We start from the raw sequence: 25,550 nt of genomic DNA, 5'->3' as shown, positions 1-25,550 counted from the left end.
TCTGCCTCCCGGGTTCAAGAGATTCTTCTGCCTCAGCCTCCTGAGTAGCTAGGACTACAGGTTCATGCCACCATGCCCAGCTAATTTTTGTATTTTTAGTAGAGACAAGGTTTCACCATGTTGGCCAGGATGGTCTCGATCTCTTGACCTCGTGATTTGCCCTCCTCAGCCTCCCAGAGTGTTGAGATTACAGGCGTGAGCCACTGCACCCGGCCCATACTTTTTATTTAGAATAGTTTTTTTTTTTTCCCATTTATTTATTTTATTGTATTTTAGGTTTTGGGGTACATGTGAAGAACATGCAAAATTGTTGCATAGGAACACACATGGCAGTGTGATTTGCTGCCTTCCTCCCCATCACCTACATCTGGCATTTCTTCCCCTGCTATCCCCCCCCAGCTCCCCACCCCCCACCGTCCCTCCCCTATTTCCCCCCAACTGACCCCAGTTATACTTTATGAAAAATAGTGGTGAGGGTACAGAGAATTACCATGTACCTCACATGCAGTTCCCTCATTATTTACATCTTAGTATGATACATTTGTTATAATTAATGAACTAGTATTGATGCATATAATAATCCCATTAATAACATCACTACATTTAATACTTTTTAAAAAATTTCTTAATCTTAACCTGATGTCCCTTTTCTGTCCTAAGATCTCATCCAGGATTCCACATCACATTTAATCATCCTGTTTCCTCAGGTTCCTGTTGGTTTGACTGTTTGTAAGATATTCTTTACTTTGATGACCTTGACAATTCTGAGAGGTCCTGGTCAGGTATTTTATAGAATGCTCCTTAATTAGGATTGTCTGATTTTTTTTCTCATGATTAGACCAGATTATGGGTTTTCAAAGATAATTCAGAGGTTAAGTGATATTTTTATATAAAAGATACATACTACCAATGAGACTAATCCCAGTATATATTAAACTTGATCATTTGGCTGAAGTGCTATTTGTCAGGTCTCTCCATGTAAAGGTAGCCATTTTCCCTGCTTTGTCTATTGAACTTTTAGAGAAAAGTCACAACGAGATGTCCATGTTTGAGATGTAAACCTTCTTGCACACAAACAATCTGCAAGAATTGTTTGAATTTTTTCTGCAGGAATAATTTGTTTCTTCTCCCCTATTTATTTATTCAATCATTTATATCTTTATGGACTTACAAATATCTATTTTATACTTTAAATTAATATCCAATATTTATTTTACTCAAAATTTTCTAGCTTTGGCTATTGGAAAGTCTTTCAGTAGGCTTCTGCATTCCTTTGATATATTACCAGGTATATATGTGTGAATGTGAGTTTGTTGTTGATGGTAATTTTGTTATCACTTGTTTGGTTTTAATGTGACCCAGGTTTCTGTCACTCTAAGAATAAATATACTCCAAGCTCACATTTTATAATTTCTCAGCCAAGCCTAGCATCAGCCATTTCTCCAAAAAGCCCTAGTCCCTTTATGTGAAATATAGTATTAGAAGCCAAGATCTAGAAGCTAGATATGTTCCTTGTTACTGGAGTGCTATTTCTTCTAGGCCCTATTAGCTACCAGAGTAAGGTAATATATGTACATAGGTATAAATGTTTACATATGGATTTATATATAGCTATATTAAAACAACAAGACATCATACTGGTGTTTTCAAATCTAAACCATTATCACATGGATCATTTGGCCTTCTCTCTTTGCTTATTGGTAACTTTCCTGACCTGTGCTAAGACAAGGGAGAAAGGCCAATGTTCCATGTGGTAACGGTTTATATGATCTTATTGTTAGATGGGCCTATGTGCCTGAGTTATGTTCGCTTATGTTCACTTATGTTTCTTGGCTTTATTTCCCCCCTTACATGAGACAGGAAAGCTTTATTAGAGTGCAGTGATAGAAATTCCCTTGTCCCCAGTGAGAAAGGACTTTAGCAAAGCCTTTCCCCTAGGGAGTCAGCCTTTGTTTTGAGAATACTCTGGGAATATTTCACAGGGTTTTCGGCTCCTGCCAAGTCACACAGAATAGGATATTTCAACTCTTTATTGTCAGAACCTAATGAAGTTTCTGGAAATAAAGCCCACAAACATGTGGGGGCCCTTTCTTAAGACTATGGATATCAGGAGTTTTTTGTTCTCAAATTTGTCCAAAACCTCATCATTAATATTATTATTTAATTGACTTCTGTTCCAGTTAAATAAATTTTAGCTTGACTCTCTGATTCACCTGTCTTTCAAGATTTTGCAGTGGTCCTTTATTTAAGACCTGTTTTCTGATTGGTCCAATATAAATTATTTCTAAGTGTCCAACTTAAAGAAGTGATGACTTCCAAGTTTGTTACATTTTGAACTAAAAATAAACTTGAATTTTATTTAAAGAACTGCTGTGTAGAAAACAGATTATAAGGAGGCTAGTATGAAACAAGGGTGAGAGGAGGATGCTGCACTGATCATCTGAGCTAATCACAGTAACGGTGTTTTGGCCAAAGTGAAAGTGAAAAAAGGTGTTAGAAGCACCAGAACATATTCTAGCTGTATTTCAAAGAAAGGCTAAAAAGATTAGCAGGTGAATAGGAGAGAAAAAGATGAGAGAGAGAGAGAAAAAAAAAGATTGATATATACTGGTCAAAGATGACACCAAAGTTTTTAACCTGAGAAACAGAAATGAGGAACAACAATTTTTTTATTAGGGAAAGATAAGAGAAACTTGGCAGAAAGAGAAAGGCAATATGAGACCAGAAAAAGGCAAGAAAATTAGAAAATGATTATTAAAATAAAAACTACTCTCAAGGAAATGCTAAACATAAATGGAATTACCAGGAATAATAAGATTAATATGTGGGAGCATGAAGGGAGATTTGAAAATAGAAATTACTAGAATTTAGTTTCAAAATTAAAAGTTTTTCTCCTGAAAGGATAAATTTCATCATAACATTATTCTATGGATGAAGAAATGTAAAATAATGAAATTTAAATGGAGAAATGATTTATAAACTAGAGTCATTTTCTTACTAGTGTTTAGTTCAGCAAATTATCACTTAAGGCATATTTTCTCTTTGGGTTCTTCTAAAGTTGTAAATAAGTCTTCTTACTGCACACTGGTTATGGTAAATACTACTTGGAAATTTTATGCTTCTTTTTCTATCCACCAAATGCTAATTATGTTACCATCATGCTAGTTTGTATTCCATTGAATTTGCATAGGTAACAATTGACCCTTAGGTAAAATATTAGGTACATATTTAAATGTAGAATTTTTAAAATTATCTTTGAGAATGCAAGTTGAAACATTTACATTATTTTTAAAATTTTGACATAATATATTTATATTTTGCATTATTTAACATGTATCTCTCTAAAATTGGTTCTCTGTCTCACATTCCAAGTATTTTCTCTCATATTCAGTATGGATTCTTTGGTTGGAAATATAGGAACACATTTGGATTAGCTTAGTTAAAAACCTAGTTACAAGGGGAAAATAGAAAGAAATAGCTTGGAATAGAAAGACCTCAAGATTGAACTGGAATCAGTGACTTCAGTGTTGGGCTTTTCTCTCTTCCTTTCATCCTTCAGGCTCCAGTCTTCTCTGTTCCTCTCAGTAAATCACATGTACTCTGTGTAAGATGCTTATATTCCTCCATATCTCATCATAAAACAGATGAATTCACATGACCACACCTCACACCTCTGTTATGTAAAACTAGCCACAAAGACACTAAAATCCTGTAACCCCATTCCAGAATCTCTAGAAGGAATGTCACTTAGTCCAGTTTGCATAAAAATTTGATACTGAAGCAATCAACTGTCACACAACCTGAGAACCTTTAATTTAAGCAGCACTAATCTCTCTTTAACCATGGCCTTGGGTAGAAGTAATGGAAAGAATCATTTCTAAAATGATTTGAGTGCTGACAGGGATAAATGTGTGGAATAGTTGGGGCTGACAAAAGCTTCACTGTGATACTCTTTTTTAGGTCAAATGAAATTTAAAGAAAATTTTATTGAAACTAAAACAAGCAGTGTTTTCAAATTTTTGCAATAAATGATAAGCAAACAGAAATATGAATTACTATATTTTTAAGAGGAGGCAAGAACAAATATGCCATGCCTATTTCTAATTGACCAGGCACAGACAACAAGAGACAACATGGACAAGTGTTTGTGTAGTGACTTCTTAAAAGAAACTTTTCCCTGAAAGCCACCTGGAGGGCACTGCTACTCAAAGGAAAAGAGCCTGTGAGGAGTGGACTATTGTGTTGGTAGAGGTTGAGCAGAGAAGTCACAAATAACACATAAAAGTATTACAGTGTGAAAATAACTGGAAAATGACAATGACTATTACTTCTCTCTTAGATTTCTTAGACTGCTGTACTTCTTATAGACACTTTTTTTTTTTTTGAGACAGAGTCTTGCTCTGTCACCCAGGCTGGAGTGCAGTGGCAGGATCTCGGATCACTGCCTCTGCCTTTCAAGCTCAAGTAGTTCTCCTGCCACTGCTTCCCAAGTAGCTGGGGCTACCGTCATGCACCACCACATTCAGCTAATTTTTTTTTTGATATTTTTAATAGAGACTGGGTTTCACCATGTTGGTCAGGTTGGTCTTGAATTCCTGACCTCAAATAATCCACCTGCCTCAGCCTCCCAGAGTGCTGGGATTACAGACATGAGCCATCACGCCTGCCCTGAACACTTCTTAAATATTATGTAGTAACACTGTGTGTGTGTGTGTGTGTGTGTGTGTGTGTGTGTGAATGTGTGTGTGTGTGTATGTGCACGTGTTGTGTATCTGTAAACATTAGAACTCATGCATTAGTCTAGATAAACATTCAGAACTCATCCATCCATCCCTCCATCTACTCTGTCACCCAAAAGAATCAGTTTACATTTTTTGGGAGAAGAAGAAACTTGGGTTTAGAAACATATTTATTTTTAAATCTTGCAATTTTAGCATGATAATTATTTGACTTTTAGTATGCTACTCAACTTCTTTATATCTTACTATTCTCACATATAAGAAAAGGATAAATAATACCATTGTAGAGTGTGTTTTAGAATTAAATAAGGTAATGTTTTTGGAGTTCCTGGCACTCAATATGTGACCAATAAAAAGTAGCTATTGCGATCAATTTTTATCATTAATCATTATTTTTATCATTATCATTATTTATTAAGTAACCACTATGAAGCAAGAGTTATAAGAGATATGAGAAAATAATAATGAATTATTTTCTTACGTTAAGTTGTTCAGGCAGAAACCTCTGTTTTCTAATAGTTGATAATAGATCTGAACTACAGAATTCTTATGGATGACTCCCTTATAAGTAATGTTGAGTTTAGATTGCTATTTATATACAAAAATTTTAGAACAAATGCTAACAGTTGGTGATGTGCCCAGAATTAGCAGTCTTCTATTACTAGCTCTCAGCTTCACAAATTGACATCTTCACTAATTTGATCTACACTCATAACCTTTTCCCCTATAGTACACAGAACAGTCTAAATGTTTGAAAAAAGATTTCACACCAAGCACTAAGTTTACAAGCGAACAAAGATATATTTATCATACTTTGAATGAGAATACTTCTTATATTACGGAATTTTTAAAATGTTTCTGTGCCTGGGACCCAAGCAACCATTTCTAACTACCATTTGGCTTCTCAGTTCCATTGCAATGACATACTGTAAGCAGTTTTAAAATTTAATTAACTATACTTAGCTTCTTCGAAGGCATTTGTTTTCTGCTTTTATAATAACCTATCTGTAATGAACCATGCCTTGTAGTTATGAAATGGCATCAACTCCTGTAGTTTCGTTGGCACTCTCTGTCTGCCAGCACAAAGCGATGTAAGAAATAAGAAGACAAAATAGATTCCAGAAAAATCCAAAATATTATTACTCTAAAGGTTTCTCAGCACAACTCTCAGGATGGAACATAATTAGATACAATAATAAAAATAATATAAAGTTATAAATCCTTACATTCTCCAATAAGCTAATCAACTTAGAAATTAATATACAGTATTTCATTTCTTCTTGCAACTACAACACCACATCAGGAACAGGTAGCTGTAAGTAGATTAGTTTAAAATAAAAAAGAGCTTGAGAAGAACCAATAGATACAATGAGAAATGACAATGATGACAATGCCACTGATCTCATAGAAATAAAAAAAGATCCTCAGGGACTATTATGAACACCTCTATGTAGACAAATTAAACAAAATCTAGAGAAAATGGATAAATTTCTGGAAACATACAACATCCCAACATTGAACCAGAAAGAAAGTGAAAACTTGAAAAAGACAGTAACAAGTTTTAAAATTGAATCAGTAATAAGAAAAACTGCCAACTAAAAAAGTCCTGGACTAGATGGATTCACAGCTAGATTCTACCGGATGTTCAAAGAATAACTGATATCAATCACATTGAAACTATTCCAAAAAAATGAGAAATAGAGTCTCCTCTCTAACTCATTCTAAAAAGCCAGCATCTACCTAATACCAAAATCCGGTAGAGATAAAACAAAATAGTAAATCTTCAGGTCAATATCCCTGAAAAACATAGAGGCAAAAACTCTCAAGGAAATATGAGCAAACTAAAGCCAGCAACACATTAAAATGCTAATTTGTCATGATCATGTGGGTTTTATTCCTGGGATGTAAGGCTGGCTTGACATATGCAAATCAATAAATGTCATTCACCACATAAACAGAATTATAAGCAAAACCATATGACAATCTCAATAGACACAAAAAACTTTTGATAAAATCCAACATTCCTTACTGATAAAATCCTTAACAGACACGGTATCAAATGGCCATACCTCAAAACAGTAAGAGACACCTGTGACAAACCCACAGCCAGCATCATACTGAACAGGCAAACAATGAGCCATTTCCCTTCAGGCATGAAACAATGCAAAACTGTCCACTCTCACCACTCCTATTCAGCATAATACTGAATGTCCTGGCCAGAGCAATTGGGCAAGATAAATAAATAAAAGGCATCCAAACAGGAAGAACACAAGTCAAACTATCTCTCTTCACTGTGATATGATTCTACATCTATAAAATTCTAAAGACTCTGCCAAAAGGTTCCTTGAAATGTCAAATGATTTTAATAATATTTCAAGATACAAAATCAGTGTATAGAAATTAGTAGCATTTCTATACACCATAACATGTAAGCTGAGAGTCAAATCAAAAATACAACAGTCACATATACAGCAGTCACAAATAAAATGAAATACCTAGGAATGTGGCTAACCAAGGAGGTGAAAGAGCTCTTGAAGGAGAACTACAATACAATCTACAGATTCAATGTTATTTCTTATTAACATAATTTATCACTGAATTACAAAAAATATTCTAAAACACAAATGGATGCAGAAAAGAGCCAGAATAGCCAAAATTACATTTTTTGTAAATTCTCACCGAATTACAAAAAATATTCTGAAACTCATATGGAAGCAGAAAAGATCCAGAATAACCAAAATAATCCTAAGCTAAAAGAGCAAAGCTGGAGGCATCACACTTTCCCACTTGAATGTATACTACAAGGCTGAAGTGACCCAAACAGCATGGTGGTGACACAAAAACAAACATGTAGACCAAAGGGACCAAATAGAGTACCCAGAAATAAAGCCACACACCTACAACCACCTGATCCAAATAATGGAGAAAGGACTCTCTATTTAATAAATGGTGCTGAAATAACTGGCTAGCCATAGGGAGAAGAAAGAAACTGGATACTCACCTTTTATCATGTACAGTAATTAACTCAAGATGGATTAAAGATCTCTAACTATAAAAATCTTAGAAGAAAATATGGGAAATACTCTTTTTGACATTGTCCTTGGCAAAGAACTCTTGGCAAATTCCCTCAAAGCAATTGAAATAAAAAAAATTAACAAGTAAGTAGTACCTAATTAAAGGACTTCTGCACAGCAAAAGACATGTGTCAACAAAGTAAACAGATAATCTACACAATGTGAGAAAATACTCACAAATTATGCATCTGATAAAGGTCTGAGACCCAGAATCTGTAAGGAATTTAAATCAACAAGCAGACAAACAACAACAAAAAAAGAAAAAAACAAAACAAACCCAACTGTATAAAAAAATGGACAAAGGATATGAACAGACACATCTCAAGAGAAGTTATATTTAAAATACTGTATTATGTATTTATCATAAACATTTATATTTGAATATTTATATTCTCATTATTTGTTCTATTATATGCTATTATTTAGTTGTATGTAATATACATTATATAGTATGTGTGTGTATGTGTACGTATATAGACATACATATTCTGTATTGTCAACCTATGAAGTAGGGAAGGTAGATGTTGTGTCTTGTTTATAAGTGAAGAAATAATATAAAAGGGAAATGACTTTTCTAAGGCTAGAAACTGTTGATCTAGGGCTCAGTTATCACTGTAACTAGTTCAGTATATTTTTTCCTATTGTATTATCTTTCAATTACTTAAGAAATTCTAACTAATTTAATCCTGCCTGCAATAGTACACAAATGAAAACTGCTACTTAAAGTTAGATTTCTACAAAGCTCTCATACCTCACACCTCACATCAGTCCTGTGAGGTAGATTATTGTCACTTTCCCCATTTAGAGATGAGTAAGACATAGAGATTAAAGCAGCATTCAAAGTTAGGCTAATGAACCACAGAATGTGCATCCCCATATGCGTTGAAATCACTATCTATGAGCTGTGTGATCTTTTCCACGTTACTTTATTACTCTGAGGCCTATTTTATGATTTGTAAAATTAATGAGGTAATAGTACATAAGTTAACAGATGTCCATAATAATTAAATATGTTTAATGTGCTTAGAAAATTATCTGGAACAGAATTAGTTGTTTTAATAAAGATTTATTTTACTGCCTTTTAAGTCAGTATCTCTCATGTATTCATTAATAGTAAACAGTAAAATAACATATGAATTTTTTAAAAAAATCAAAAGTATGTCAACTAACCTTATCTAGTCCTTTAGAATAGCTTGTGCCCTAGAGGAAATATCATGTCAACTCTGAATTATGTCTATAATGAGTCCAGTTTTCAATACATAAAACTGACATAAAGTAAGCCTGACACAGTTAAAATTAAAAAACAATGTTAGACAACATTATATTGTAACTGTCAACTTCTCTAATAACTAAAGAGATGTTTTAAATAATTAATGTTTACTATTAATAAATACTTTGTGATATTTTAAATAATATATTTACTATTAACAAATACTTTGTGAGAATTTAGGAAGAACTGATTTTTAAAAGGTAAAATTCATACATTTATTTATCTTTGCATAAAAAAACACACCCAAGCTTAGATATTAGAAGCAGTACTTTATCATTATGTCTCACACTTCTGTGGTTTATCAGGCTCAGCAGGCTGATTCCATCTTGGAGTCCTTCATGCACTGCAGTTATATGGTGGTTAGGTCTGTAATCACCCAAAGCCTACTTAAGTCACATGTCTTGTTTCTATTGGGATGTCTGGAAGTATTGAAGGCTAATTGATCATCTCCTGGCTCTCACTCTTGCTCTGTGTATGTGTGTGTGTGTGTGTGTGTGTCTGTGTGTGTGTGTCTGTGTGTGTGTGTCTGTGTGTGTCTTTTCATGTAGTGTATCCCCATGGCTATTTGAGCTTCCTCATAAGAAGGTGATCAGGGTAGGTTGGGCTACATACATAGGAGGTGACTGATGACCTCCCTTAAGGAAAGCTTTCCAAAAAAAGAAATGAAAAAAAGCTGCCAGTATCTTAAAGCCTGCAATGGAAAACAGATATATAATCATCCAGTATTCTATAATCAAAGTAGGCCCAAAGTGTTCCCTGATTCAGGGAGAAGGAAGATAGATTACATCACTCAATGGGAGAAAGGTCAAAGGGTTTGGGGCCATCTGTAATCCGGCATAACCATCTAAAAACATGTACTTCATAGACTTTCCATCATTTCTGTGCATGTATATTTTATATTAATAAAATAGTCTAAGAAGTAGGCTACTTAATAATAGAGGAAATATTTTCCAAATATTTAGCATTTAATGATTCTCTATTATTTCATTAATGTATATTTAAGAACTATCTCTTTGTTACTAGTGTTGCACATCCTAATTGTCTATGATTCCTCACTCTTATAATCAACAGCATAGTGAACATTCTTTTAGTTTAAATATTTAAAAATTTCAAAGTAATTTTCATAACAACTATCCTAAGAATCAAAGTTACTGACTTGAATTCAATAACCATGCAAGTCTTTTAAAGCAACCATGCAAGTCTGTTAATGTGTGCAAAGAAATGTTTAAATGTGAATATTAAATTATAAATCCCAGAAGACATATTTTCGCTATCTAATTCAAAGGATTTCAGTAAAACCACCTCACTGACACTGCAAAGAAAATTTTTCAGAACACCTTCATAGAACATTTTGCAGAGACAGAGTATTTAACATGTCCACAATCAAGCAATGTTAACACTCAAAATCTTTTACCATTTTATGTTATGTCATGACTTATGTAATGATTATAATAATAACATAACTGAAGAAGAAATCCAACGTATTTTAGGTAGAATATTTCCATATTTCAAACAAGAAAATTCTGGACAATAATAAACAAAAATACAAAGAATTCTCTACAGAAGAATATGAGTTGAAATGTACACATACAAAAGTAATCAATAAATTATTAAATTCATAATTCTGAAGAAGGGCAGAATGAGCAAAAGTGGAGCTGGAGAATTCCATTCTACAAACATCCTAGCTCCTCATTGCAAGTGCATACTCCTACCCCAAATTAGAGCAATATGAAGACATAATAGTAGCTATAATTAAAAATGATAGGCAGTTTACTTTTGGTCAATCTTTTAGGACACTATTATATCCCTCAAAGTCATCTTCTGTGTAAAATGGCAGGGGAATATTTTGAGGAATTTTGAGAAATGAGATTTAGCTTTCTAACTTTGGAAACTACAATAACTGATATATTTCAGTTATTGGAATATATAAACTGGAAACCTTGACTGCATCAGGAGATATATTGGTTGTACCAAATGGGCACTTAAGCCTCAATCTACAGAGACCAGCCTTTATGTCATTATTGATCTCACATGTGGGGCAATTCTATAGGAACTAGCAAAGAATACCAGGTCATAAGTTTCTGAGTGTCACTGTTAGGGGTGTATGTGTGTGTGTGTGTGTGTGTGTGTGTGTGTGTGGCTTTACATATGCATTCAAAGTTCAAAGTAGAGCTATTTCTAGTCTAATAGAAAGCATAAAGTTATGCATAAATGCTTATATGAAATACTTATCAAGCTATATTTGTTTATATTGTGAGTTCTAGCTTTCTTAACTGATATCTTATGTTTTTATAAATATTTTAATTAAAAGAACCAATCTATGTCTTGATAAAGAAAGGAATCATTAACAGAGTTTACAAGAAATAGCCTAATTATGTTTATAGGCTAACTTATGACATTGAGAATAGGTTGGGTAACAAGACTTATAGAATGATACAGATCTGAGATTATTGCTATTTAGATTTACAATTTTTTACTTGTGAAAATTTAATTATCTACAAAAAAGAAAAGATATGGCATATTTTACACTGAATATAACTTTTCCATGTAAAATATTATTAAAATTAAGCCAGTCACGGTGGCTCATGTGTGTAATCCCAGAACTTTGGGAAGCTGAGGCAGGGGATCACATGAGGTCAGGAGTTCAAGACCAGCCTGGACAACATCATGAAACACTGTACTTACTAAAAAAATACAAAATTAACCAGGTGTTGTGGTGGGCACCTGTAATCCCAGCTACTTGGGAGGCTGAGGCAGGAGAATTGCTTGAACTTGGGAGGTGAAGGTTGCAGTGAGCTGAGATCACACCATTGCACTCCAGCCTGGGCTACAAGAGCAAAACTTCATCTCAAAGAAAGAAAAGTATTAAAATTAATTAACACTAAATACATTTCTCAAAAGTCTTGTTTTCTAATTTATTTTTAATTTTGATTTTTTCATGTTACGCGTAAGTTCTTCGAAGTCAACAATCAAGAAAGGCCAGAAAGGAATGCGAAACTTCAGTAAGTAGCAATTTTTGACGTTGTTTTGTGGATTGTCTTGCAGAGACTAGATATTGTAGTTCTTTTGTACTTTTGTCTAATTATTAATTTCCTAATTAGGGTTAAATAAAACAAATAGTAGCCAGAGATATTTTTTTCAATGTTCACTTGACACAGATTTAGTTATTTTAATCATACAATGACTTTGTTGACTTTTTAAGGATCATTACATAAAACTTAAGACAACTGAATCATGCAGACAAAACAGTTAATGAGTAACTTGGCCAAGATTTCCACTGGCTGGGTTAATCTGTATTGCTTAGAATCAAGTCAGTTCTTTGTTCATGTGGATATTGAAAAAAATAAAGCAACATTCAAATTCATATTTTATTTAGTTTTAAGTAATGCCTAACTTTATGTTTACACTAACCCTCTGGCAATATGAGCCATTTGAATACGCAAAACAAAATAAAACAATAAATAAATAATAAAGTTAAAAATATGTTGAAACTTCCAGCTTTAGACTTCAAAGCCATTTTAATTCATTTATGGATTAACAATAAAAGGGAAAACACTGAATAAGAGTCTTCATCTTTCATAGTAAGGCATATATATTTAAAAAATAAGTCATCTATGCATTAGCAACTGGAAAAGAGTATAGATTGTTTTTCCTATTTCATCCACCAAAATATTTTGGTATAAAATGTATGTTGAATTTCTAAAATAAAAATTTGAAAGTAGACTTAAAACATAATTTTACCTGGTTGAGGGTATGTGAACTCTTGATAACTTGGGAATAAAATTTTCAATACTTAATTATTTATCCAGATAAAACCAACCAGACTTTTAAACAATTTATTTCTGTATACTGAGTTTTTTTCCCTTGGCAGTGTGGGTAATAACAGATGCTTATATTTAAACATTTACAAAAACACTTTTTAGCCCTACATCTTTAATAAGTAGATGAAGCAATACGAAGTGATGATATTATGCCATGCACCAAACCAACTTCTGTGATATAACTTAACTCCAGCCTTCCATTTACAATTTATTTGAGGTTTTGAACCCTCAGTTTATTCACATGTAAGTGGATTTCTATGAAAATTAAATGAAATAATAAGGGCGTAATATCAGTCAAGCCAAATGGCACATACAAGCCTCACATAATAAGTGTTCAGTAAATGTTGCTTTGTTTTAAAAAAAACTCTTTCTTTATTGTAACTCATTTAGTCAACATATGAGAAAAATAAATATCACAACTTCATCCACCACTCCAAAAATGATTATATTTATAGTCAACTCTGTCTCTATTTTATCTATTCTTAGATAAGGTCATAACACCAAACAGGTACCTTTAATTCTAGAGTAATTGATCAAATAAGTAATGTCCATTGAAACCATAAAACATGAAAGGAACGTAGATACAAATAAGGTAAACACGCTTTAGAATTTGTGTTATAATTTGTATTAGTGTTAACACTAGCTCCCATAACAGTTAACACCAAAATATCAAGAGATTAATATAATTTTATTTCTTTTTCACTAAATTCTAATGATTGGTGGGAAGAGGTTTGTGCTCTGCTTGATATATCTTCCTTTATGGATTCACTGACTCATCAGATGAAGACTGTGCTTCTTCTTTAAGTTTGTTTTTCAATATCTCCCTGAGAGTCATCCTCAATTCAGCAGGAAGGAAAAACTACAAAAACTATAGATTATGAGATGTGTCAAGTTGTGTTATAATGGACCTGAAAAAGGCTTACATCACTTATCTCCATATGTCAGTGGCCAAGGCTTACTCTTTTGGTCATAACTAATTGCAAGGGATACTGGTGTAACCGAATTCTGGGGAGCAGGGGAAGCTCAGGGACCAATGTTCTTTTTCAGACCCTTGGTACCTCACTCACCCAAGAATGGGAGAGGGGACCATGCCGGGCACGGTGAGCCATTAAGTAAATATGGGACCCAAAAGAGTTTTGCAGAACGTGATTATTTAGGCACAGAAAGAGAAAAAGGAGAAAGAGAAAGAGCTTCCACGAGGTCATGGAAGGGGATCCAGATATGGAGTCCAAAGAGGTGTGGAAGAAGGGAACATTTAACCAGGGAGGAATTCCTGCCCCCTTTAAGTTTTCTGGGCCTATGAAGAAAGTTTAAACTTTAACTTTAAGCTTCGCTGCAGTGATTGATTTTTCATCTTTCCTGTGTACGCCAAAGTTTAAACAAAGACCTTTAGTTCCCAGATGGAGACTTGGGGGAGATAATGGCACTAGGAAGTTCTTGCCTTTGAAACTACCCCCACCTTTCGGTCCCAGGAAAAGAATACATTCCCTCACTAGGACCGAAAGGAAACTTGTTTCTGGACCTGCTAATTTATCTGTTCCTAAAAAAGTCATAATTGAACACATAGTCAACATATAGTCTTTTTATATGGTTACATGTGTAATATACTATTTAAACATTTTGTATCCATATATTTGTTACTAAATAAGGAGTTTTGTCAGTGCCTATTGATCATCACAGTGAATATGCAGTATTAAATCATAGCTGGTATTATAGGTACACGCCATCATGCCCAGCTAAGTTGTGTATTTTTAGTAGAGATGGGGTTTCACCATGTTGGCCAAGATGGTCTTGATCTCCTGACCTCCTGATCTGCCCCCATCAGCCTCCTAAAGTGCTGGAAATACAGGTGTGAGCCACTGTGCCTGGCCTGCAGTATTGAATCTTAAACCAGTATTTTGTTTAAACAAATGCATAACCTAGATTGTGACATATGTATATAAAATGTTGGGAATCCAGTTCAGATCATTTATAATCTGTGTTATATAAATGCAGTACTTCCCATTATTAATGATAGTTTCTGGTGTGAATGAGGGGAGATAAAAACATTAGACGTAAAATAGTAATTTTGCCAGGACTTAATCCAACTGTAAGCACATTTAAAAAGATTCTTATGTTTGAGATATTTATTTAATAAACAAAAGGAATACTTATATGTTAATTAAGGACAAAAGTTTAATATTAAAAAATGAAACTTTACTTCATCTACATTATCTGAAATATTTAAATATTTTACTCATCCACTTAAAATTTATTGTGCAAAGGTTGTTACAATTTTTTCAGATAAAATATTTCTGAGTTCAAAAAGAATATGTTTGAACATAGAAAATAAAATTTATGCTTGCTATGTGCCAATATTCTCCATTAAATTTTGGATTAAACAATTGACTTGAGATCTTACATTAGTTAACATTATAATTCCCGCAATTTAAGATTTAAGAAACTATAAGGAATTTAATAAGGAGACAAAATATGATTCATGGCTTATAAATAATTAAGAAATTTGATAGAAATTGCTTAAAATAGAGAAAATATTACCTTATTCTATTAAACATTGTAGGTTTTTTGAGGAGTTTAGATGATATTTCATACATGTTCAATTTTTACAAAGTATATATTACCTATCATTCAGATAATCTACAAATCAAGTGCAGATGAATACAAGAAATTTGTTTGCCAAATATGATTCATTTTGAGGTTGTATATACAATTAATTCATAAAGTTTTAAATTTAAAATTAGACACTAAACTAGATGTGCTTGAAGTCCTATAGTCAGTCCATTCATTTAAAACTCACTTCCATCAAAACTGGAAACCCAGAACTTCGTATCTAAATGAAAATCATACCTTAGGGAAGAGATAAACACACACACACACACACACACACACACACACACACACACACACAGAGTGGGGTGGATTGAGAGAGAGAGAGAGAGAGAATATAATACTATTGGAGAAAATAGGTATCTCATCCCCACTGACATCATAAAGACCTTCATAAAACTTGATGACAATAATCATTTTTTTTGCATTTCTTCACTTTCAAATATATCAGATAGTTGATATGGATTTCCAGTTTTGCCTGCTAAAAAATTATTATTTTAAAATATAATATTTTTGGCATTCTTGAGAACAGAAGCTATTATAAGTAGATGTTGGTCTCAAACTACCCTATGTAGTTATTCAGACTACAAACATTCATTTTACCATATAAGCAAGAATCTCCTCAGATGGAGAGGTGAAAGAATTACAAAACTGTGTAAAAATAAGAGTCTGTGGTTTTATTACTACAAAGAAAAATATGTCAGGAATCATTGAATTGTGGGAATGTTCATAATAAAATATCACTTACAAAATTATATTGTATTATCTTCCTTACCCATTGTATTCATTCTCTTTTCCAACTCCGCCATCACCTTTTCACATCCTTGATGAAGTCATAATTTGTAGTTGGCAAAATGTTTTTTTAAAGTATCCATTTATTATGTAGAGAATAAACCAGTGGTAAAACTTTAATGATATTTTCATTGTTGTTGCTGGAAAGGGTGGTTATATCTGAAATTATAGGATTCCAGTTTTGTTTCAAGTTTTCTTGAAGCTGATAAGAATTTATTAGTTATTTTAAGTTCTAAATATTGTTTGTAATATAATAACACTGCTTAGAATTTATTAAGTAATATTTCAGACATCACATAAATTTTTCATAAAGATAAAATGTTAAATGGAAAATGATGAATATTTACCCCAAAGCCAGTTCAGGATTCAGGGATATCAGTTAATAACAAAAATGTAGTTTTTATGAAAATTGAAATATTTCTCTGAGATTGGAACATCTTATCTCAATAATTAGCTTAATATGCTTGAAAAATAAGAATATTCTGATACACATAAAATAGTTGCTGGTTATGAGTGTTAATGAATAGCATTTTAAATAATTATAGATTTCACAGCTTTTCTAAGAGGTTAGTTTCCCTTATCCTTGAGTTATTAGTTTACTAAGTTTTCTCCATTAATAATATCTTAGTTTTCTTATTAAATAATTCATAAATTTTATATAATTTCTTATCATGATGAATAAAAATCATTTTATGTAATAATACTGTAGGCTAGAGAGAGCATAAAGTATTATTTCCTTGTTTTTTGAGATCAATAAGAGATTATAATTAACTTTTATATCAAGTAAACAAGAATGCATTTCATGAATTCTTAAAAACATCAAACATTTATGAAGAACACTTAGTAACTTATTAAGAACCCAATCGATTATAAGGGTGACACAATAAAAATATATGAATTAATTAAAACATATTTTCCCTATAATATTTGCCTTAATTTATATCATATTAGTGACTGACTTCAATTCATAGGGGAACAATTATTATACATATCCTTTATGAATTTCTGATGATTTGAAATTCATTTGTGTTAGCTACCAGATAGAAGAAGGCTGTGTAAAATGTATACTTAAATAAGAAACAAAGAAAAAACAATGAACTCACTAATGTTTCTCTCATATGGAAAATATTTGTGTTATTCCTCCTTTTGTTTTTATCTTAGAAATCAGCTTATTTTTCTCTTTTGCAACTTCTCTAACAATGAGACCGAATCATGGAGCTTTAGTTAATTACCTCACATATGTAGGCTCTCCCTTTCTAGGCCTTGTTTGTACTTCCTAGAAACAAGGGATGTGAGACATTATAAGCCAAATAAAATGAAAAGAGAGCCAATATGAGGAGACTTGAGAGTATTTCCTGGGGAAATCCTGGGAACCTACATCAACACAGTATAACTGTGGCATTATAAAAAGGCATTCAGGGCACATTTAGGCAGAGATTAATTAAGAGATTCTGGCTCCTCATCTTTTCTCAAGTCTTGTGTGAAACATAAGGAATCCAGTTCCTTGGAAGAAAGGTAAGACATAGCTTGAATAGTGAAGTTAGAAATGAGAATACTTGGAATCAGAATCTGTGGAGGGTACAACTTAACTAGGAACTATATATTAATAGAAGCCTTACGTATTGGCAGAACCAGGGAGAAGCAGAGGGGACAGATTGGAAGATTAGTGTGCCCTGACTACATCCAGATAAAAGACCACAAATTAGAATAGCTGTAAACAGTTTTATTGGAAGCAGCAGTGATAGAAAGCATTGCCTAGAGGCCAGGAATGTGGAGTGACCTCACAAAAGAGTAAACTGAGGATAGTACAAATGACTAGTGAGGTTATATATGTTTTCCTTTGTCCCTAGAGTCCAGCTTTGGATAACTTGGATCTTTTGAATCCCTCTGGATTTTAAGATTAATACCTATTTAACAAAAAATGAAAAAATTTTAACCATTATCTTTTTGAGCATTTCTCCTTTCCCTTTCTCTTTACATCCCTGTTTAAAGCTGATTTGAGACATGTTGAAATACATCACAGGATCCTTCATATACACTTCTTCCATATTTTCTGTTTTTCTGAACTGTATTCTATATAATTTATTTTATCTATCATAAAATGTGTTACTTTTTCCTTTAACTGTGTCTAATGTGCTAGCTAATCTATCACTGATTTTTAACTTTGACTGCACCATTATGTTTTTTAAACATTTCATTGAAAAAAATCTTCTTATTCTATGCTCAGAACTTTATATACTAATACTTCAGCTATACTAAACATGTTTATTTTATATTTATGTTTGATGATTGTGCAATATCTAAAGTCTACTGGATCTATTTATACTGTTTCAGGGAAATAATTATCTTAGAGTGTTTAGGTATAAGATTTACTCTGAATTTGCTCAGTACATTGTAAATACAGTAGTAAGTGAAACATGAATCATATTGTTCATTTGTTTTTTACTGTTTCTCTCTTCCCTGCTATCAAAACCTATTTATTTTTCCTTAGTCCTTGCTCATTTTACCCCTTGCGTTAGTCTATTTTTCGTCTCTTTTCTTTTCTTACCATTTGTTCCTTCCATTCTCACAATTTACCTGCCTCTTCTTCTAAACTATTACCTTCTTTCATATATCTGTAATTTAAAAATGAATTACAAAATATTCCAAGGGAATTGAGTAAATAACCTGCAGCCCTGTAATTGTTAAAAGGGTACTGACTTTTCCCCTATCTTAAAATAAATAGCTCAGCATTCTGTCTCCTCCACATACATACAAATTAAGCAGTACTTATGAAAATAAAAGTTTTCCAGGCCTTAAGGTTTTCTATGTTCCTGCAACAGATTAGTAAGGAGTAACAGAAGTCATGTTCTTTATGTATTTACATATCAATGTCATTTTCTCAACATTTATCTAATATTGTTAGAAGAAAATAAAAAAAATACTAAGTGACGATGATTTAAACTTTCTGGATGTATTAAGGATATACACTATCCTTACATCACTCTTCCTTTACATAATGCTGCAGATGAAAAATACTGTTCAAAATTTCAATGATAGTTTTCCTCCTAATGAACTGGTATTCATCATCTACAAAAAATGAAAACTAGATAACTGCTTAAGTTATCCTTTTGTGCCTTTTTTTTCCTGTGGAACTTAGAGACACATTTGAGGTTCATGCATAAAAAAGGCATTGAGATGTATGTTGTGTGAATGTGCTATTTTCTCCTTTGACTATGATTTTCTATTTTTGTTTTACTATCTCATTTTCTATAACTTTATGAGAAACCAGCAGCCTTAAAACTTTTACACAAAGAAAGCATACATATAAATACAAATCAGCTTGTAAATGAGTGTCTGCAAATAAGTTAGAAGTTTTTAAAACTTAAAACCATCCCACATGCATTTGATATTTTCAAGACAAAAATTATTGCTCTTCATGACTTTTTTGAACAGAAATAAGCTGGACAACCTAAATATAAATTATTTACCCGTATCATGAAAATAAATATTAACATTTCAACAATATTAGACTCTATTATTTTTGTCATAGCGTATCATTGGTCTCACATAAAATTATACAATTATTTTTATTAGAATTAAAAATGGACACTAAAAAACATGAACATGAAACAATCCTAGAGACAAATTTATATAAAGGTCCTGTTTTCTATCCATCTAAATCCTGTAATTTTTATTTTAATCAAAATGTGATTAACATTACAGAATATAATCTCACACATAAAAATATTGTTCACTATATGGGGATGAGGTAGGGAGGTTTGATTTTATCTACTATTAATAATGAAAAATAGTTCTACATTTCATTTTATTTGAAGAAAGCACTATTGTTTAATTTGTGCATATCTGGTTTTCCACAGCCTATCAAATTTAGTTCTAGCTGTAAAATATGTAATTTAAAATTAAGTATTTTATATAGTTGAAAATATGTATTTTATAATATGTAAGGTATAGTTTTTTTTCTACTAACATCCAGTAAGCCAGCAATAGTGCTATAGAATAAGGAAAAGAAATGAAATTCTCTAAGAGAAGTGGATCAATTGATGGCTAAGTTGAGTTTAATTCATTCAAATTTGCTGATTCATTTGTTTTTTTCTCTTTGGCTTCTTTATTCTTCACTTTATAGTTTATAGGCTAACTTGAGAAACATTCAGTTTTGAAATCTATATAATTAAATTATATTATGCTATAATGAGATATTTACATTATAATGATATCAATATAAATGGATTATGTTTATATCTCGAGGAATGTTTCATGTTCCTGTTTTTTGATGTTCAATTTTAATTAGATTATATTCCTGATGTAGTAAAAAAAAGAGTCAAATGACCCATGTAACAATATGATTTTCTGTTAACTATAATATTTTAAATCTGTTTATATTATTTTAAATACATGCCATTATATTATATTAACAAATCATATATTTATCAATTAATATTTGTATGATTAAAGAAAGAACAAATAGGTACTTCCTAACTGATGGGAACTTATGTTTTGCCAAAGAAAAAGAACATTGCAGACAAAAACTTCTCAGAAACCTTGGCATACAAAATATCAGTAGGCATTATGTTTCAACTCCTGAAGTACTCCTAATTTCTACAAAGAAGTGATTAACTATTTCATGTAAATTATTTCCAATAAGTTAAACTTATGTTACTGGATGTTGCAGACAAATCACTATTAAAATACACTACAGAGTTTTGGGTTTCTTTTTTTGTTTCTAACATGGCGGATTAGAGACCATCAGCATGCCTTAGCCACTTAGAAATAGCTAAACAGTGCATGAAGTTCAACTCTGTGAGCTTTAAATAAAAAAACAAGAAAAACGGAATTCACTGGAAGACTCAAGGTAACATCAGATGCTGGGGAGAAGATGTGCAAGTAGCCCTCATGATGACATTTGGCTGATTATGTGGGTGAAGCCTCAATATGTGAGAGGGGCAGCTAGTCTCCCTCTGTATATCACTTTTCAGTAGTGATCTTTGCAAACCAGGCCAAGGGAGAGCATCTGTTTCTCTAAGCCCAGGACATAGCTCGAGGAAAGACAAAGAGACACAGAGAAGAAAAGATACTGGAAAAGTCTGCAGGCATTTTCTCAGACCCAAAACTGAGAGGAGGATGCAATTTTTAATCAAAGCTCAAAAAAGTCAGTCATTGTCTGACAACCTGACAACCATAGCCACTGCAGACGTTGGCCTGGCCAGTATAAGACCAGAAATTGGAGTGCTTTCTCTGGAGTAGGGTAAGAGCCCCCATAGTCAGAACTGAGCAATGAATGTGGAGAGCACCACAGCAGTAGATGTTGGAATTAAACTCCCTCCCATTGCCAAACTTGAGCAGGAGTAAATCTGCTGAAACTTAACATTTCTTCTGAGTGGAATGGCTTGTAACTAGTGACAGCTTAGCAACCTCGATCCAGTCTGTGTGTGTCATTGGTCAGTTTGGGGAGACTGTCCCATTAGCTCTAAGGAGTGGGTAGGAGGTGAACTCTACTCTCTTAGGTGTCTAATCTTTGGTGTGGACTACCACTAAGAAGAGGGTAGCACAGCCTGACAGTGCCAAAGGTGGTCAAAGGAAATGTGAATGTGGTGTCAGTCATGGACAGAGAAAACAACAAAACCACAATAAGGACTTGCAGTGGGGGATCTCTTGTCCCCTGCCCCCCATCCCCAGTAACTGCTGAAGACAGCAGCAGCTCTCCCATGGGGGGCCAGGTAGCATGGGTTGAAAGAGGTGTTTCTCAGGCTTCTCCAGCGGTTCCATCCCTGATGAAGACCAGTGTGGCTGGGGAAGAATATTTTTCCTCCTTCTCCAATTACTCCACCCCTGCAGAAGGTGAAAAGAGTAAGAGCCTACCTGCCGACTCGTACTCTGATGTGTCATCTACTGGAAGTCATACTGAATTACACCACCGCTACACCAAGCAACTACTGAGAAAGCCATCTGAAACCGAGGAACCTGTACAGAGCCCTGTACCTACGAAAGCACTCAGAAATGATGCCAATTGGTTATTCACAAAATACGCTGTAGCCATGCCCTTGAGAAAAGAGATAATAAACAATGAAAAAATTAAAGGAATAACAAATTCAAAAAAAGTAAGCACCAGTTCCCTTGATTGAGAAAGAACCAGTGCAAGAACCCCAACAACACAAAAAGCCAGTGTTTCATTACCTCTAAAGGATCCCAATAGCCCCCTAGCAACAAATCCTAACCAGAACAAAATATCTAAATGGCATACATAAAACCCAATAAGGACGGCAATAAATAAATAAATGAAATCCAAGAGAAAGTTGTAATCCAACACAAAGGAAATGGAAAAAAGATCCAGGATTTGAAAGATGACACAACTATATGAAGACAGAACTAAACAGAACTTCTGGAAAAATTTATTACAAGAATTTCAAAATACAATTGATATTCAAAACAAACCTATAAGTTCCAAAATTGAATCAGTAATAAAAAAGTTGGCAACAACAGACTAGACAAAACAGATGAAAAAATTTAAGAGCTCCAAAAATGTTTCTTAAAATCAAACAGTTAGGTAAAAACAACAACAACAAAAAAACACAATTAAAAAATAAAGCCTTAGAGAAATATGGGATTGGTTAAAGCAATCAAATCTATGATTTATTGGAATTCCTGAGAGAGAAGAGAAAGTAATCAAATTGAAAAACATACGTGAGGATAAAATTCAGGAAAATGTCCCCTCTCTTGGTAGAGAGGTTGACAGAAAAATACAGAAATACAGAGAACTATTGTGGGGTAGTATATAAGACAACCATCCCCAAGAAACATAGTCATTAGACTATCCAAGGTCATAAATCTTAAATGCAGCTAGAGAGAAAGACCATATTACCTATAAAGGAAAACTTATCAGACTAACAATGGGCTTCTCAGCAGAAACTTTACAAGTCAGAATAGATTGGAGGCCTATTTTTAGCATTGTGGAATAAAATAAATAAAAGCCAAGAATGTCCTATCCCGCCAAACTAACCTTCTTAAGCAAAGAAGAAATAAAGTCTTTCCCAAACAATCAGTAAGGGAATTCATTACCACCAAACAGCCCATCGAAGAGTTGCTTATGGGCATTGTCAACATGGAAATGAAAGAATATTTGTCGACACAAAAGCACATGTAGAGCACGCAACCCACAGACCCTATAAAGCTACTGTGCAATCAAGACTAGAAAGCAATTGGCAATCAACATTAAGACAGGACTAAAACATCACATATCAATATTAATTGTGAAAGTCAATTGCCTAAAGTCTCCACTAAAATAACATAGAGTGGCAAATGGGATTGAGAAAAAAATGACCCATCCTTCTGCTCTCTTTGAGAGGCCCATCTCATATGTAGTGACTCTCATAGGTGCAAGATAAAAAAACGTAAAGAAAGATGTATTGCTCGAATGGGAAAAGAAGGGAGCAGGATCATTATTCTTGCATGAGATAAAACATACTTTAAACCAATAATAGTTTTTTAAGTAGCCAAAAAGAGCATTAAATAAAGATAAATGATTCAATTCACCAAGAAGATTTAACTATTCTAAATATACTCATTCAATATCAGAACAATCAGATTCATAAAACAATTAAGACCAGGAAAAGCCTTATATAGACACCTGATAATAGTGGAAAACTTAAGCACCCCACTGACAGTATTAGAAAGATCATGAAGGGCAGAAAACAGACAAAGAAATTCTGGACTCAAATTTGATGCAGATCAATTGGACCTAATGGACATCTACAGAATGGTACATCCAACAATTACATAATATACATTCTTCTCATCTGCACACATAGCACACTTTAAGATTTACCACATGCTCAGTCATAAATCAAGTTTCAATGCATTTAGAAAAATCAAAATTATGCTAAACATCTTTTTGGGCCACAATGGGATAAAAATAGAAATTAATACCCAGAGGAGCTCTCAAAAACAAACAATTATCTGAAAATTAAACAGCTTGCTCCTGAATGACTTTTAGATAAGGAACAAAATAAAAGGAGAAATTTTTAAAATCCATGAAATAAATGAAAACAGAGACACAACATATGCAACCTCTTGTATACAGCAAAAGCAGCGTTAAGAAGAACATTTATAGCACCAAATACCTATGTCAAGAAGATGCAGAGTTAACGTTATACCATCATAACTAAGGGAACAAGATAAACAAGAAAAAACTAATTCCAAAGATAGCAGAAGAAAATGAATAATTAAATCAGAGCAGGACTAAATGAAACTGAGACCAAAATCCAAATAAGCACAATCAGAAATGACAAAAATTACACTACAAATAATTTCACAGAAATACAAAATATCCTCCACAACTATTATTAACACTTCTATGTACATGAACTAGAAAATCTAGAAGAAATGAATACATTCCTGGAAAGACACAGCCTTCCAAGATTGAATCAGGAAGAAATTGAAACCCAGAACAAACCTAATAAGTTCCAAAATTGAATCAGTAATAAAAAAGTTGCCAACAAAAAAAGCTATGGATCAGATGGATTCACAGCCAAATTCTAACAGACGTACAAAGAAGAGCTGGTACCAACTCTACTGAAACTATTCCAAAAAATGAGGGGAGGAATTCCCCTCTAACCCATTCTTTGAAACCACTATCATTCTGACACCAAAATCTGGCAAAGCCACAACAACAACAACAACAACAAAATAAAGCTATAGGTCAATATCCTTAGTAAACGCAGATGAAAAAAAAAATCAAGAAAATACTAGCAAACTAAATCCAGCAGCACATCAGAATGTTAATTGACCATGATCAAGTGGGCTTTATTTCTGGCATGCAAGATTGGTTGAACAAATGCAAATCAATAAATGTGAGTCAACCACATAAACAGAATTAAAATAAACCATACAAGCATCTCAATAAATGCAGAAAAAGCACTTGATAAAATCCAAAATCTCCTCATGATAAACACTCTCAACTGACTAAGCATAAGAGAGACATATCTCAAATAATAAGAGCCATCTCTGAAAAACCCACATCCAACTAACTAAATGGGGAAAAGGTATAGCATTCCCACTAAGAACTGGATTTAAAAAGGATTTCCACCCTCAGCACTCCTATTCAACATAATAGCAGAAATCTATTTGAATGTCTATTTCTTTCCAGGCAAGGGAAAGAAATAGACATTCAAATAGAAAAAGAGGAAGTTGAATTATCTGTCTTCGCTGATGATGTGATTCTGTACCTAGAAAAACCTAAAAACTTTGTCAA

The 25,550-nt window shown here is 33.0% G+C and overlaps 1 long non-coding RNA gene across 1 annotated transcript in view; it reads right to left on the bottom strand.

The window, feature by feature from the left end:
* Positions 1-16,462, bottom strand: part of LOC108285823 — a 30,001-nt gene extending 13,539 nt beyond the window's left edge. The window contains exon 1 of the long non-coding RNA XR_001817717.2: positions 16,287-16,462. This is a non-coding gene — a long non-coding RNA (uncharacterized LOC108285823). The remainder of the gene's footprint in view (positions 1-16,286) is intronic.
* Positions 16,463-25,550: the final 9,088 nt, after the last annotated feature.

The sequence above is a fragment of the Cebus imitator genome, unplaced genomic scaffold, assembly GCF_001604975.1.
Source record: "Cebus imitator isolate Cc_AM_T3 unplaced genomic scaffold, Cebus_imitator-1.0 Scaffold308, whole genome shotgun sequence".
NCBI classification, from domain to species: domain Eukaryota; kingdom Metazoa; phylum Chordata; class Mammalia; order Primates; family Cebidae; genus Cebus; species Cebus imitator.
This window is presented reverse-complemented; position numbering and strand designations above follow the sequence as displayed.